Here is a 16716-nt window from a genome sequence, read left to right as displayed (position 1 = left end):
GGCCGTAAAGGGTGAACCAAACTTCCTGAACATTTTTTAAAGTTACCACAGAGGGCATGCGGCGTGTTCCGACCATTCGATGTGGCCAATCAAACAGGACCCTGCTTGACCCTAACATGGCACTGACCGTTTAAACAGGTGGTGTCCATTTATTGCACCAGCTTTCTGTTTAATATGGGAATGACAGGCTTATTCACTCACCGGGGAAATACTCAACCTGGTATGAAAAGAATAACATTGAGAAAGAGGAAGAATAAACAATGGAAGCTTCATTGCTTAGAAAATATCATTCATCAAAGCAGATATGGACATTTTTTTAAGGGTTTTCTCTTCCGAGTGATGTTGGTGGATATAGGGCACGAAGCATAGTGGTATCAAAATTTTTAATTCTCACCCAACCGGTATGAAGAGCATGAAGCTGGATCAAGTAAACAGATAACAGTATTTATGTGTATTTAGAACCATATTCATACTGTATCTATTAACACATTTTATAGGTATATGGAAAGAGAACAGTTCCCTCCCCATCTCTACCTCCCATCTAGCAGCCAGTCTGCAGGCAGCATAATCACTCCCAAGACAGTAAAGGTGTTGAGACCTGAGATGCAGAGCACCTGCTGACTCCACTCTACAGGTGACTCTGTCTTTCTTTGACCTCACAAAAACAAAACAAAAACCCTGGGTTTCCTGTTCCCACCGCACACTGTCTGGCTTTCGATTAGAAGAAAACCTGGCCTGGCAGACAGCTTGCATCATCTATTAGTCATGTGGAAACACATTCACATTAACATTCAGCTTTGCCGGATGTATACTGCAGCACAAAGGCGGGGTTTATGGCACTATGGTTTGTCAGGCCATGCATATGTCTCCATGCCTGGGGCACAGACTTGAGACAGCGAGCGAAAATATGATATTACAGCATCAAGAGGATGGGTGACTAATATCCCGGGAGATGAGTACTTACATGACTGTTATGAATCAATGCACTCAAGAGTCGATAAAAGTACTGTAAATGTCAAGTTAATAGCTGGCTGCTATGGACATATGAGTTTTAAAAGGAAAAGATGAACAATGCCCGCGTTGTAAAAGAGGTGGGGTTGTTGGCAGGTCAGATTCCTTGAGTCCATTAGCAATCCTTACACTGTGTTTGAAACTTCAGAGATATGAATGTATGAGTTACTTCTGAGAGATGGGTATAAACTGTATGGTGATTGTCATTGTCTGAACCAAGGCTTGGCTAAATCAAACATAAAAAATACTTGGTATAATTGGAATGACTGATAAACCTGACAAAAAATGTAATCATAGAAAAGCACACCTGCAATAACAAGAACAGCTCATATTCACACACATATGAGCAGACACGCATATTCTCATACAAACACGTATATGCACACATGCAGTGGACGTAGTGCTGCTCTGTTTGTGGCATTGTGTCAATAGAAGCAGATATGTAACTCCAGAGCAGAGCGTTGGTAATGATCCTGTCCAGTCATTAATCACTGGCTCTAGTGAAAACAGAGAGTTCACTCATGGCAGAATCGGCCTGGCCCTGGGACGGAGATTAGAGGCCTAATGAAAGCAAAACAAAGCTGGACATGTGAAATTTATTGGCACATTTATAAAAGCAGCCCCAGAAGGACACTGCCACCAATAATCATTTCAGAATCCCAGTCAAGTGCCGTTTCCTCGGCCAGACGCAATCTGGAGAGGGGATATTTGTGGAGTGGCTGAACAAACACAGATTTGCTGGTATCTCCATCTTTCCCAGCAGCTGGGAAGGCAAAGGGAAGGCAGGTCTCTGGTGTGCTGGCTGACGCCCCGCCTCACTGCAGTTGACTTCTGGGAACAACACTCTCTGTCCTCCTGGCTCCTCCTATGACCCAGTGTGCTGTAGTTTGTAGCAGCTCACTGTCTGCCACCTCCCAGCTCCTTCCTCTTTGTGCCCTGGATCCTACTGGCCGCCTATAGATACTCACAAAGAGGTGGGACTTCAGATTCCCAGCCAATCTGTGTATTTTTACATTGTTGAACAATATTAAACCAAACAAACACCTTTTTTTCCCTGGTCATTTATGTTATTGAAGCTGATGTTTTTTTCTCCAAAGTATGAATAGTGTTATCATCACTATTAAGTTTACTACTAAAGCATTTAATAACAGTTATGTTCTTGATGATTCTATTTTCAAGTCAATTTGCCAAAAACTATCTAATAATATCTTAAATTTTAGCACACAATGCATTTATCACAGTAACATGATCAACAGTATCATTTCAGAAATCTTCACAATAAAAAAACTGAGAACACAAAACATTATCAACATGATCTGAGTTCTGTTAAATTGTTAGCAATAATTAACACTCTGGAAAAACTGAAGTTCCAAAATAAAACAGTAACTTCTGTCATTATGCCAAGTTATTATAAATCTGTCCAAAACAGAGGGCATGAATCAAGATAGAAATGAAGATATTTGGCCTAATGGCAAGTTGCCTAATGTGTACCACATGCAGCAGGCTGGAAGGAAGAGGAAATGGTACTTAAAATGGCCATTGTTCTAATTCAGAGCCAATCTGGAGATAATGACACCAACATCAATAGCAGACAGTCGATTCATGGATAACATCTTTTTTCCTTTTCGTTGAGCTGTTATCATCAGCCCGGGGATTAACCATTTTGACATCGAGGTTATGACCTTGGTGCTGTGATTGTTTATGATTTCAGTCCTTGAAGATGTGCTTAAAAATCTATATGTCTAATTAATTCATGAGAAGTGAATATAGAATATAATAATGTCATTATGTGAAACTAAGAATGCACACGAAGGAATTCAGTCATAATCCTGCTAACATTTGGATCTGATGTGTATCTCTGTCAGGATGAAACCAGTGAACGATTGCACTAGTATCCAGGTTTTAATTTGCTGTCTGTGACATACCCAGTTCATGGCTTCCCTGCTGGATAGTGTGATACATGTGTTCTTTGTGCTTTTCTTTAGTTGATGGTCAGTTGCTACGCCTGTCTTTGTTTCACTCCGTACACTGAGCTGCTCTCCATGGTAACCACTAATTAGGGATGATTCCTACTTGTGCCCTTTGCCCTTGGAAAAATGCCTTTTTCGTCCCCATTCTCCTTGTGTTGTAATGCTACACCACCCCTCTGAGCACAGTTTAAATTATTCACCTCTCGAAAATAGGCCTCTGGGTACATGAAGCCTGACTGACCTCTAACCTGCACGACTTGGGTCCTTTGGAACAGAAATCTATATTTTTCTATTTGTGGAATTCCAGACATTCAGGAGAAGTGGATGTGAACACAAGGCTGTCACCATGAAGATCCCCATGCTGTCTCTGAACGCCTCACTCATTGTCTGTGGATGGAGACTGACAGAATGACGAGCTAAGGTAAGATTCTTACAATAAAGTTGAACTTGTCCAGTATAGAAACAATTGTACATGCTGTGATTTTTGTACTGTTTGTTCATTATCAAGTCAAGTAAAGTCAATTTTATATATATAGCCCAATATCACAAATCTGCCTCAGGGGGCTTTACAATCTGTACAGCATACAACACCATCTGTCCTTAGACCCTTAGTTCATTAACAATACATGTAAGTGAGAGTGCATGAAGATAATCATTTTCATGGAAAACTCGAAATGGCAGTGGTAAAAACCCAAAAGACAACAACTAATGTCAACAAAGATGACTGAGGGGTTACGAGGATTTAAAAGCTCTTTCACCTCCTTGAACAAGCAGATAGTGTTAATGTAAACCAGGGCAGTGAACTGGAAAAAGAAAGAGATGCTTTTGCCACAAGAATACAGGGCAAGTCTGTGATATTCTTGACCAGTTCTGATGGTCACACACTGAAGAGTTTGCCCAGCATGCCTGTGAGTCCTACAGAGGTAAAACCAATGTGGTGCTTATGTTTTTGTTTATTACCACCACCAGGAAGTATGTTTTTGGTCCTGTTTGTCTATTTCTTTGTTTGTTGATGACCCTTGCTTTTTGCCCATGAACTACTGAACATACTTGAAATAAAAAAAAAAAAAAAAAACGGCCCCTGTATCCCATGCTTGTCTTTCACTTATATACGTATATATATATAACACCACAATCAGTGAATGCAGTCACAAAGTTGTGTTTTTGTACAGTAATCCAGTAGTCAGTGAGAACCGGCCACCTTCTCCCCTTTCTGCCACAAGCGGACTACGGACATGAGCAAAGCAACAGATGTTCAAGCAAGTGACGTCCTAACTGAAGAACCGCCTTGATGAGAGCTCTGACAGTTTTCGTTTTCATTTTCATATTGACCCCAAAAGAGCAGGGTGACATGTAAATGTAAATACAATAGACTGGGGGCACTGTTTTGCTTACTGCATTTGAATATTGTCTGATATACAGCAAATTAAGTCTTGAAATGTCAAATGCAGTTTTCATTGGATTGTTCCAAATTTTCATTTTCATTTTGACTTAAATATTGCTTGCATAAATGGAAAATCAGGTTACATTGTTTATATTTAATTTTCAAATTTTAATCAACATTTAATCAACATCAATATTATCCACTGTACAGTGGGAAACAGCTTTTCCATTTATATTTTAATATAGTCATAGAACGCCCATACAAGTATGTGAAAATGAAAATTGTATTATTGTATTTTCATTTTTACTAAAAATAACACAAACATATGTGGAAAAGTATAATGTTAATGCTTGTAGAATTAAATTTTCATTTTCAAGTTTACATCATCATTTGAATATAGTCCAGTATTCGCTTCCATGCATGAATGTGTGTGCCAAATTTCATGGCAATCCATCAAATGGTGATTGAGATTTCCCTCAAAGACACAAATATTATAAAATATAATATAGAATTTAAAATTCAGAGTATCTCCAAAGTTATTAGGATACATCCTCTGGGAATCATGAGTGTCTGTACAAACCTTTGTCCCAATCTATCTAGCAAAAGTTGACGTTGAGTTGAAAACTTTGACCTGCTGGTGACGCTGGAGAAAAAGTCAGGGAATCACCAAAGTCATTAGGATTCATCCTCTGGGCAGCATGAATATTGGAATCAAATTTCATGGCAATTCATCCAATAGAAGTTGAGATATTTCAATCTGGACCAAAGTGGTGGGCCAAGGGCCGACAGATAGACCAACCAACATATATTGCCATCCCAAGATCCATACCACTAGCGTGGCAAATAAAGACAACCAGGACATACTGTAAGTCAAATGTGTATCTGTTCTTTGTTGTGATAGTTGTGTTTTTATGCTGTGTGTGATGTCTGGACTGCAGCGGTGAGATTGCATGTTATAATGTGCTAGTGTAAGTGTAATCTTGTTGCTCTGTCAAAATTCTTGCTGACAACTGGCTGGAAACACTGGTGTACTTCTATTTGACAAAAACAAGATAAAGCTTTGCCACAGTTTAAGATATAACCTAACCTCAATTCTATGATTCAGACATTTTAAACACTGTGCAAAAACATCAAAATGATTAAATTAATTGGATGTAACACGCCTATGAGAAAGATAATTCCCCCAAAACAAAACAAGTAAGCTTAAAGGTCACTGCGGTGTACATGATTGTGTCAGTGTGTGAGCTCATATGTGGAATTCTGAGCACTATTTGGTGCTTGGCGGTGCAGAGGCTTGGAAATGCAGCAGGGTGCCACCGCTGACACGGAGACACTTCAACCCACAGGCTCTAATCCCTTTTGAACCAGCCCAGGCACTAACGTGGGACCATATGTTTGGGAGAGCACAAGCGCTCTCCTGTGCTATGTTAAGGGGCAGAGAGATGAAAACATTTTGCCAGCCTCTCTCCCCCCCGCGATCGGATCAGTCATCAAGTCATCCTGCGAGCATAGATGAGAGATCTCCGAAGGAGGAAAAAAAAACAAACAAACACTTGCACTCATAGCACCATCAGCCCCGCTCTCCCCGTGAGACGAGGGAGAAGTAAATTACATAAAGCAGACATATGTCATTCTGATTCCACTCAAATTGTGGATTACTGCTTTGATTAATCACTCTTTAATCTGAGTGCTGAATTTATATGTCCTCCATCGCAAAGAAATAAGCTTATTCCTCTCTAGCAAAGGGCCTTGATTATTTCTTTCTTCCCCCTGAGCTATTCTTCATTGCCTGAGGATTGCAACTCAATTATCTTTGTGTCAGACGATTATCTCCGCGTTTAATTTAATCTTCATTACGCGCCAGTCATATTTCAATTAAACATGCTATCATAGCGTTAACACATACTGTACTTAAACCTGTCATTTCTTCAGTTAATATTGTGCTAAGAGCTACTGTGGAGGGTAACAGATGTCATAATTATGCACTTACTAAACATATTTCAGACTTGTCTGTGCTGGCAGCATGCCAAGACCTTAGTATGCAGTGGTATTAATCTAATGGCAATATGATTTAGTTGTGATCTATAATACTCTCACAATCTGCTTGGGTCTCTGTTTAATTGTGACACACAGAACAAGTACCAGCAAGCCGGGTTAACGAGGTTCAAGCATTGCTAGATTACTCAGCATACTCATTGTCTCACTGCTGTGATCAGTGCTGCTGTAACAATCTAAACTGTGTGCCTGGTTCTCAGAAATGTGAATATGACATACACATTTCCATATGTCTTGTAAAACCTGCCAGATGTATATCATGCTGCACATAAATTATTAAGCAGGGAGTTTGTGCTGGTTATTATGTCGCGAGCATAGTGTAATATTTGTCAGACACAAGTTTTTTCCGTCACCTTGTTATTTTTGGTGATCCGCTGTGAAGTGAGCTTAAGAGGAAGGAGACAGTACGCAGTACGCGGTGTGCTAGAAACAGTCAAACAACGCAGGGCAGTTTTAGTGCAAAGGATTACTGGGTTTTGTGCTGGATTTACCCGCCTGTTTAGACAAGGTCAAATGCTCCTGTCACAAAGTGCAGTTGTGTTTTGAGCCACTTCTGGGGCTTTACCAAGAGACATACACATTAACAGATCCATAACACACCTGTTGTTACAGATGACATGCTGGCCATTTTGACTTTGATATAATCAATCAGGAAAAAGGTCAGATAAGACCATTTTCATTCTAACTTTCATCCAACAAAGCACTGTCAGTATGCAGCATGACATATGATTTGCATTTAATTTAGGTTAGAGACCTGTGTACTATCAGATTATTATGATGTCATATTACTAAAATTCACATTTTATAAAGCTATTTCTGTATTCTGTCTGCAAATGCAACATTGGAAAAGATTGTAGCAAAAAATATGAGTAAAATAAGGATAAGGTTGAAGAGCTTTTTTTAAGACACTTTGCTTTTCTATTCCAGTAAGTGTATTTTTAAAGAACACCAAGGACACAGTATTAACTCATAAACATTTATTATCTTTCTAAGATAATATGCCAGAACTTAATTGATTGAATGGTTCAGTTTTGTTTATGTCAGAATTATTATATTATTGCTCCTTGACCTAACTCCATGTCCCTCTCCTCAAGGTCTTTTTATCTTAGAAAAACAGCTTTCATCCAAGTTCCTGCATGGTATTATTAATAGCAAACCATGCTATCACAGCAGTTGGATGTGTAGTACCTCTTATCTACTTTTTAGGATAAATCCAAGTTTTTGCATCAATATTTCGGTAAAAAAAAAAAGATAAAACAAGGAAATAATTGTTAGACAACCACAATTAGTGTTGTTGACTTGTGGATCTGTTGTTCAGAGATGGATTAAATCTGCATTTTGTGCACTTGATCTCCTCACAGATTATCCATGTATTTTCCTCCAAAGGATAAGAAACTAATCTCTCAATAACAGTGCTGCAAAGGAATACTGTATGTATCGCTGTCACATACAGCCCTGTAATAAGTAACAATAGAAAAACATTTAAATATGAGAGGGATCTCTTCTTATTTCCTTTACTTCCACTTATCTTATTTTCACAAACTCTCCACAGCTTATGGAAATATACCACTACTCCAAACTACTTAGAAAAGTTGAACTATCTTGTCTTTAGTTGCAATCAAGGAAAGCCAGCCAAGTATGTCTCCACATCTAACCCAGCATGATAATGCACTAACCCTGTTGCCAGTTCAATGAATCCAGACACTGGCTGCCTGGGTTTCCTCCCGCTAAGAAGGGAGAATAGATTACCAATAGCTCAGGCAGGGAGGCAAACAAACATACAAATAAGATGCACTCAGTCGGAGAACGCCTAGCAATTAAAGCAAAATGCCTGTGATGCCCACTAGATAGGAAATGTGTGGGACATGAACCAAATGTGCAGAGCAGACCTGCCAACCGGCCCACATTGAGCGGAAGAGCTCCAGGGCAGGCTGTCAGACATGTAGGAAACATTGTGCATGAAAGCAAACTTAAAATCTTGAATTAGTTAAATCAGAAACAAAGGATGTTGTGAAGGTCTTAATGAAATTATTATAGAAATTCATATTATCAGATAAATCTATGGATAATAGCTGGATGGAGTATTAGCCATGCTCTGAGTGGGAGAACTATTAAAAGCAAAGGAAAAGCAAGACACCCATGTTTCTCTTTGGCTAGTGTAAAACACCACCTGATTGATGCCCTGAAACAAACTTCGCCAGCTAATAGATGCTGTGTGGTGTTCTAACTGAATCTGGGAAGTATTTGAAGTTGAGCTTGATAATCTCTGCAATCTCAAAGGGATATCCTGGCGACTAATTTTTTAGAATCAACAGTAACATGAATAATATGCGTGAGAGGCCCAGGGCCATTGGCTGCTCTCCTCTGAACATTGTGTGCAGGGCAACAGTGAGCGGAACACGTATGCATGCACAAACACACATGCAGGTGTGTGGTTAAGAAAAATACAGCTATTTGCTGTTGATATTTACCAGAGTTTGGGTGAGTTAGAGAATGACTGGATGGGAGACAAGGGTGAGCAGTGGAGGAAAGGAAGTAACCTCATTTTCAGACTTGAACATTCTGAAATCAGTGCTTGCATGTATGAATACTGGAGTAATCTTTGTTTACATACTTGTTTGTATGTGTTTGTGCATACATATACGACTGTATGTGTAGTCCCAAAGGAGGGGATGGAGAGGTGGACTAGGGGAGTGGGTGAGAGGAAGGTGGAGGCAAGGAGCAGAGGCAATCAGGGATTATTGTTACTGACAGGGCTGCACCTTGATGGGCTAGGCGCTGCATTGTTTGTCACCTAACCAACCTCAATCAATCAATCATCTCCCTCAGCCTGCATCACCAATCAATCAGCTCGGCGCTACACCCACAGAGGGCCCTCCTGTGCGCTGCTGCCTGGCTCGGGTTACACCGGCCAATCAAGTGTCACAGCATCAAGTAAGTCCCATGTCAGAGCACTTAGGACAGAGCTCAATATTCAAACAGTGGTGGATGAATTTTAATGTGCTCTTGCTAAAAACAAATTTTAAGGAATGTTTTATATTCATGTAGTTTTTTTTTCATGACAAATGAATAGTGTAGCTCCAGGTGGACCACAGCAGGCAATTATCCACACTGATGTGTAGTGATCAGAATTACACTTATTAACAATGTTGTGGTAATGTAATGTTTTATGCCTGCGTGGTGTTCTTAGGCTACTTCCTCCTTTTGCTTATTACATGCATTTCGGTGCATATTTGCTTGTTAATTCCTAACACGTACTGTAGCTCTGAAGCATTATATAACAACATTAACGTATAACAACGTCTCTGGAAATTCTTAGGAAATGACTATAAGCCAGAGATATGTGTGATGAACTCTGGTAAGTTTCACCTCAAATGTTATCAGTGAGGGATTCAAAATAATCCTTCCCAGCACCTCACTATCAACGTTACACATTTAATGAATAACACTTCTCTGAGGTAATTTTTACACAGTGGTTGGCTTATTGGCAGAAGAGCTGTTATATACTTAATACAGTAGTATAGTGTGTCAGGATCTAAAATCTGCTTTGTCTACTGTAAGCTGCAACAACCTTTTTAACAATAATACATGCTTAGAAATGCAAATGCTCAGAATAAAAACTACATGATGAAAACCACATTTTTTATTTCACTGTGAAGTACAATAATGCATTCAGATAATCCTAAACATGAGTTAATCAAGTGTGTATACTAATAAAAAGAGCCTGCTATTCTGTAATCTGTATTCACTCATTTAACGTTATGAACTATGTCTCACTACAGCATGTCAAAATATAATTCTTAATATGATTTTGTCCATAATGGATGTAAATGTATTGAATGACCACCTCCACCAGCTCTGTCTATTGATCTCCTTCATGTTGTGTGGAGGGTGTGTTTCATCTGATGAGGACTGTCTCCCTCCCAGAGCCCCAACTGGGGCTGATGTTTCTTTTTTCAGCACATTAGGTTGCAGCCTTAGGGGTGCTTTGACCAGTGGATCAATGGCTCTCGCGCTCTTGTCACCATTCATTTGGAGTGAATGAGCACTGGCTCCAGTCCTCGTCTGCCGCTGGCCCTCCTTTCACCTGGCCTCCTCTCTCTCCCTGAGCTCCCCTGACAGCTGGCTGCCACAACCAGCAGCAGACAGACGACAAGTCCTTGGGCTCCACAAACGCATGCACGCCCTCCACAAACACACACATCGCTGCGGCGAGTGGCTGTGATGCATCTGGGTGCTGACGCCACACACCCCCACTTTTTTTCCCCTCTCACTCACACTCTCCCTCGACTGTTTCTCCACCCCCTTCTACTCGTCCACCCATCTACCCGTCTGCCTCTGCCGCTCTCACTCTCCATCTGGGTTTTTCAGCCTCTCCCTCTGGTCTCTGGAGTCAGGAAGAAGCAGATCATCCAGTTGGAGGGGAACCAGCTGTGGGCCAGAGTGGCTCCGTCGTCAGCTAACACCCGTGATCCAACATGTAACCACTGCTGCTGCTGCTCCTACACCAGCTAGCTCTGGCATACTAGTCACATCAGGGAAAACAAACCCAACCTCATGTTAGAGCGTCGAATAATACAGTAAATATGTTTAGGGTTTGTGTCTATTTATAAGTCTTTCATTGGAACAAATATGACGTAAAGGTATGACGAAGGTAAGTGTAGTTAGAATACAAAATTAAGTTTTCAACTTCTGGTATGTGACGCCAAACCAGATCAAACTGCTTTTAGTGCAACATTAAAACTGTTTACTATTCAGGAACAACAAGCGCTCCTAAATATCCCCACTAGTTATTGTGCCCTTGTGCTATAGAACATATTGCACTGTATGTAAAAATGAACAAACATCGGCTGGGCGTCAGCCATCGACGAGGAGGCTTGTTTTATCGCCTGTACTTTATTACAGTTTGCCATCTGCACGGAGGTATGTTAATAGCTAGCTGCGACTATTTACACATATGAAAAAGTACATCCATCTGCCATGTTCCGCCAATCTTGCATGAATCAGTCCCGCCTTCCCCAATGAACAACTGCTGTTTATTCACAAGGTGACAGGCAGCACCAAAGCCTGGCGACACCTGCACCTTACATCCTGCCGTCTGACATATGCGAACCTCGCACAAACACACACGTACACACAGAAACATCTCACCTTGCCATGTCACACCCTCCCCATAACCCACCCATCACCACATTTCTCAAGGTTACAATACACAATATGTTTTGGCCCCCTTGACATTTGTGTTTGCCACTTTAATATGGAAAGGCACTCGTGAGCAAGAACCTATCAATTCTAATCAGTCAAAAAGGGATTATGAGGTTAATTACTTATATGAGCATTTAGGTTAATGCCCTAGCCAGGACTTGGCTTAACACTCTACCAGGTGACAAAGGCAGGCTGGGTACACTGGGCCATTTAAGGCAACTGCAAGATCCATAGCAATTACTATCTTGCAGAAATACTGTATACACATTCCTTATAAAGTGACAGAGAAATGCCTTGAGGAAAAACTAAGATGCTTTTAACAGCAGCAATAATCAAATAATATACGGTTATGCATAACGTGCTCTGCTCTGCATCAAATTACAGCTTCTTTTTTGGCGTACATATCAGGGCACTATATTGGATGAATAATAACAATCCATATAAACCAAATATCGGCGTGGAAATTGAAAAATAAATCTTGATTATGTACAGAGAAACGTCCCTGGCTGCACTGTGAACAAGCCAAGCATTATGCCATAAGTGTGGGGTAAATCACCCTCTGTGAAAATGTATGGGCCCGCATCAGTCAACAATAGCAATAATCTCACTAATCGGTGGTTTCTGCAGCTACAGCAACACAAACAGGAAGACGTTTTCAGAGGTGACAGGTGCTAAACAGGCAATAGACAAAGAAGAGCAGTCTGTTGTTTTTCCAAAAAGCTTCATAACTATATTGTACTCCAATAATAATAACTTTAGTTACCTCTTGTCCTGTATGATAATAAATTCTCTTTATGTTGGTGCTCTTCTGCTCATTTGCTTTTTACAATATGACACTGTCATCACGGAAGAAAAGTGTTACCTAACATGAGAAATACATCACGTGCCAGGTAGAGTACAGTGTGCTATGTCGGAGGTGAGGGAACATTAAGCATTAATCCCCACCTGACACTAATACTTGATGTATGATTGACCCTGAAGCAGGACACTGCACATTACAATCTGGGCCATATGGCAAGACATTAGCTCTTCAACCCTCCAGCAGGATAATCTCTCCATTCTGGCAATGCTTTTTCTTCACAGATTTCTTTGCACAATAATTGCATGACAGTATTAACGTATTGGGACAGATTTAGAACGACCTGCGTCACTGGACAGAGGAGGGGCTTCTGCCGGAGGAAGTAAGGAAACATAATCTGTGATCAAGGAAGCCATGCACAGACCCTGCAGAAGACCTATGGTGTCCACTTTAATGTTTGATTTATTTTTTAACACAAACGTGAAATTTAATATTTCCTATTACAAAAATCAAAAAGGATGTTATACATTAAGAAACATTAAACAAATAACAGTCATAATCTTTATATCTAGAAAAGTACATGCTAGTATGTCCCTTGTATCTGGTTGCTTGGGTTCATTTTAATTCATTTTTCTTTTGTATTACACTTTAGATGACATCAGTGTAGCGACAATACATATTTAGGGATTTATACAAAAGACAGGTTAAGAAAGTGTAAAAAACAAGTCTATACTTAATCCAGGCAGCTGAGGATCCCCTGGCAGTTCTTAAAAAACAAAAACCACACTAACCAGACTGGTCCCTGAATATCCAGTAAAGCTGGTCTACTGCTCTCCAAACACCTCCAACCTCGCAACACTCCCCAACCTGACCCCTGCGACACACTCATATAGCCACCCCAAAACCACTGTCACAACCACATCCCCCCGCTAAACAATACACACACACACACATCAAGGCTGCCAATCCCCCGCAGCTCCACACACACCCAAACACACCCACCACAAACACATGCATACACTCACCACCATCAAGCTGCCCCCCAGCCCTTCAATCCCCCAACCCTGAAACACTAGGCCTCCTACAGTGGAGAGCGGGTGAAACCTCAGCCCTCTCCTTTCCAACCCCAGCTAGTAATGAACAAATTCACTGCGCATTACTCTGGACTTGATCTCTAGCAAAATAGTGCTGGAACAAACAATTTGGTTTGTCAACACCTTTCTCTGGACTCCTCCATCAATGTCAGAGGTCCAAATTTAAACAGCAAAGTGCATTTGACTGCAGGACCCTGAGCTGATTAGACTTCCCAGCTCAGCGAATTGCTCTAGACAGGACGGCAGCTCTGATTGCTAACCCGGCTTGAAAATAGTCTTCGCTGCCCGGGATTAGCATGAATATTTTGATATAGATCGATAAGCAATCTCCACTCCATAAGAAATGCCAGCAGCCTTCATTTGGCTGATCAAAGGCACATCAGCCGGCGGGCGACAGCTGGCTATTGTTTTTCAGCCAGGACTCTGTTGAGGGAGCGAATCCATGGGAGGGATCCACAAGCACGGCCCCACTACTCTTCTCACCTAATCGTGGAAACAATCACTGCTTCACAGGATCCCATCTCCCAGGGATGAACCCACTCAAATGAGGGAAGTAGAGGGCCCGACCGCTGGGGGACAGAGTTCATTACTGCTGTGGTCTCAAACAGCTTGGCCACCGGGTGCTGCTGACCCGGAAGTAAAGACAGGGTCAGCAATCAATCTGTTTACCTTTTCTGCACCTAAACGCATTTCATTGGATTAGACACTAGACTGACCAAGGGGTCGAGGTTGATCACACTATACTTTTTGGGCAATAACAAAATAAGTGTCAGGGAGATTTTTATGAGACCTTTTTACATTCACTGGGAGCTCAAAAGTGGACAGGAGATTTGGTGCAAACTAAAAAGATACACAGGACTACACAATGTGCCTTCATCAGCAAGCTTTCATCTATAATGTCCTTAAAACCATGTGCACATATACAGCAGCCACTCTCAAATATAAATGTGTCTTGCATATCCTTAACAGCAGGGGCGACTGGACTGATCACTCCCTTCACAACACTAACCCCACTGATTTGCCAGACCCCATAAAAGGGCGCAGGTGTGACCCAAGCATTTAGCAGTTAACTAGTGTGGAGTGAGACCACACGCCACTGACAGACTGGCGGCTCCCACACGGGACCAATAAGGGAGGCTGAAAAAAAAACAACGAAAGGAATAGCGCACCAATTGTAAATTGCAGGTTTAATTCATTAGGAAGTGTCACTTTATTCTGGGGCAGCCTGAGCAGGCCGATTAAAAAGTGGTAATCAGGATTAATTAGGGGAATATATATGTGAGGATTAGCAGGTCTATTCCTTCTACCATGCATCTCCCTTTCTCTCTACTCTATATTCCTCTATTACCCTTTCTTGACTGCCTGATGAGAATTCAGCTCTACTGCCCTCTTTCTCACATTCTTTTCTCTCTGGCTCCTCTATTCACCAGTCCCTCCGCTCCTCTTTTTCCGTCTCTCATGGCATTTATGACTTCTCTTTCAACCTACCCAACACAACTTCAGATTAGTGATGAAATGGGCTTTTAGCAAATGCTCAGGGCATGCCTTCTTTGGTTGAGGTGACACTTTATGGCCAAATGTAGGCCTTTCATGATAAAAATTATTATTTGAACTTTTCCTTGATTCTATCAGAAAATGTTCGTCATAAAATGCTGATTTAAACTGCATCCGTGACAGTCATAGCTTGAATAAAATAAAGTCACAAAACATTTTCAGATCGGTTTCTGCTTGGATTTGGTTCCATTTTAGGCTGAACGATTGAAAAAGCCTGCCAATGTGTTGTAAAATAGAATATTACCAGGTTATGCTTTGTTTGTTGTCAAATTAAAACTTGGATAATGCAAACTTTCACCTGCGTTTCGTCTTCAGGAGCCAATAGAGTCTGCCAACATTGTTTGGAAGTCTTGCATGAAACCTTTAAAAAAGTTAAGAGTTGGATTCTGAAATGATTACAAAGGAGCTGGAAGCAGACTTGATTTTTCATCCTGCTGGTCAGCTAGTGGAATTATATTTTTGAGCACTTTTACACAGCTATGACAGCATTAACCTTACTGTGATTTTTATATAATTTTTGTGTTTATGTAAAAATTTCTTATATGTTTTCTGAAATTGTTGTTTTTGCAAGGGCACTTTAATGGATAAAAGTGAAAAGACTTAAATCTGGGAAAAGTGTGGGTGTATTATATCTATTTAATTATTGATTTACAGTATTAGATACTTACTTATTTATTTATTTACTTACAACATTCAGTAAAAATATAGCACTAAAGCTGCGGCAGGACAAACGCTGGATAGATGCAGAACAGATGCATAATGGGAGACTTTTACACTAACAACCACTTGATGTCATCACAAATTTCAGTCAGACCCCCTCTGGCCAGATTTATTACTGAAATCTTCCAAACTGCTGGTTTATCACAGTGTTTATATTATTACTTCAACATGTTTCAGTTAACATAACCTTGAATCACTGCAGTTCAAGTGCGAGGATGGGCTGTTTTGCTTGCGGTGCAGCCCCATCATTGATGTTAGCAGATGACGCATGCCCTGTTCCTTGGCACAGGCTCAGACCAAATTTTTCATCCTGCTTGCCTCTCAAGTGCGGTCGGGGTGGCCCTTAACATTTGAGCTTGAATATAAATTCAACAACCAGGCCTTATTTTTATTTTGGTTCAATGAGAAAATAATATAGCCGGCAGCAGACCTCAGTGTTTTCGTTAAATCTATGAGCAGGAGATAAGATTTGGTATTTGGTTACAACAGTTTGACTTTCAGGTGGCCTCCTTCGAGATCAGAATGGTGGAATATAGACAAGGTCAAAACACACATAAAATGCATCAAGTGCTGTCCTATAGACTAGCTTACATTCAAGCCCATTAGAAATGTGTCACTGCGAGGACTAAAATGATCAGACCACACAAGATGACCAAACAAAGCAATAACAAAAACAGAAAAGTTTAAGGGCATGACAAATCTGTCTGTGCACATCTATAACATTTGTAAGTGAAATATAAATAACAAGAATCTTACACTACAGTAGACCAGAAGAAAGACTTAGACAGGCACTAAACAAGTCAGGAAGTGTCTATTGGATGCAATCAACAGGGATACATTATAAGCAGTTTAGATATTTCCTCCTCATCCAATACTTACACAGTTTACTTCACTGTGCAATTTAATGATTTTTGTGGATCTGAA

At 40.6% G+C, this 16716-nt stretch overlaps 2 long non-coding RNA genes across 3 annotated transcripts in view; both read right to left on the bottom strand.

The window, feature by feature from the left end:
- Positions 1–369: 369 nt before the first annotated feature.
- The window catches only part of LOC122863235, a 62107-nt gene continuing 45760 nt past the window's right edge, over positions 370–16716 (bottom strand). For both annotated transcript variants that reach the window (XR_006374980.1, XR_006374955.1), the window contains one exon: positions 370–1965. This is a non-coding gene — a long non-coding RNA (uncharacterized LOC122863235). The remainder of the gene's footprint in view (positions 1966–16716) is intronic.
- The window catches only part of LOC122863308, a 29272-nt gene continuing 22695 nt past the window's right edge, over positions 10140–16716 (bottom strand). The window contains exon 3 of the long non-coding RNA XR_006374988.1: positions 10140–10945. This is a non-coding gene — a long non-coding RNA (uncharacterized LOC122863308). The remainder of the gene's footprint in view (positions 10946–16716) is intronic.

The sequence above is a fragment of the Siniperca chuatsi genome, linkage group LG1 (assembly GCF_020085105.1).
Source record: "Siniperca chuatsi isolate FFG_IHB_CAS linkage group LG1, ASM2008510v1, whole genome shotgun sequence".
In the NCBI taxonomy this organism is placed as follows: Eukaryota; Metazoa; Chordata; class Actinopteri; order Centrarchiformes; family Sinipercidae; genus Siniperca; species Siniperca chuatsi.
The sequence above is the reverse complement of the archived record's forward strand: the minus strand, read 5'-3'. Positions and strand labels throughout refer to the sequence as shown.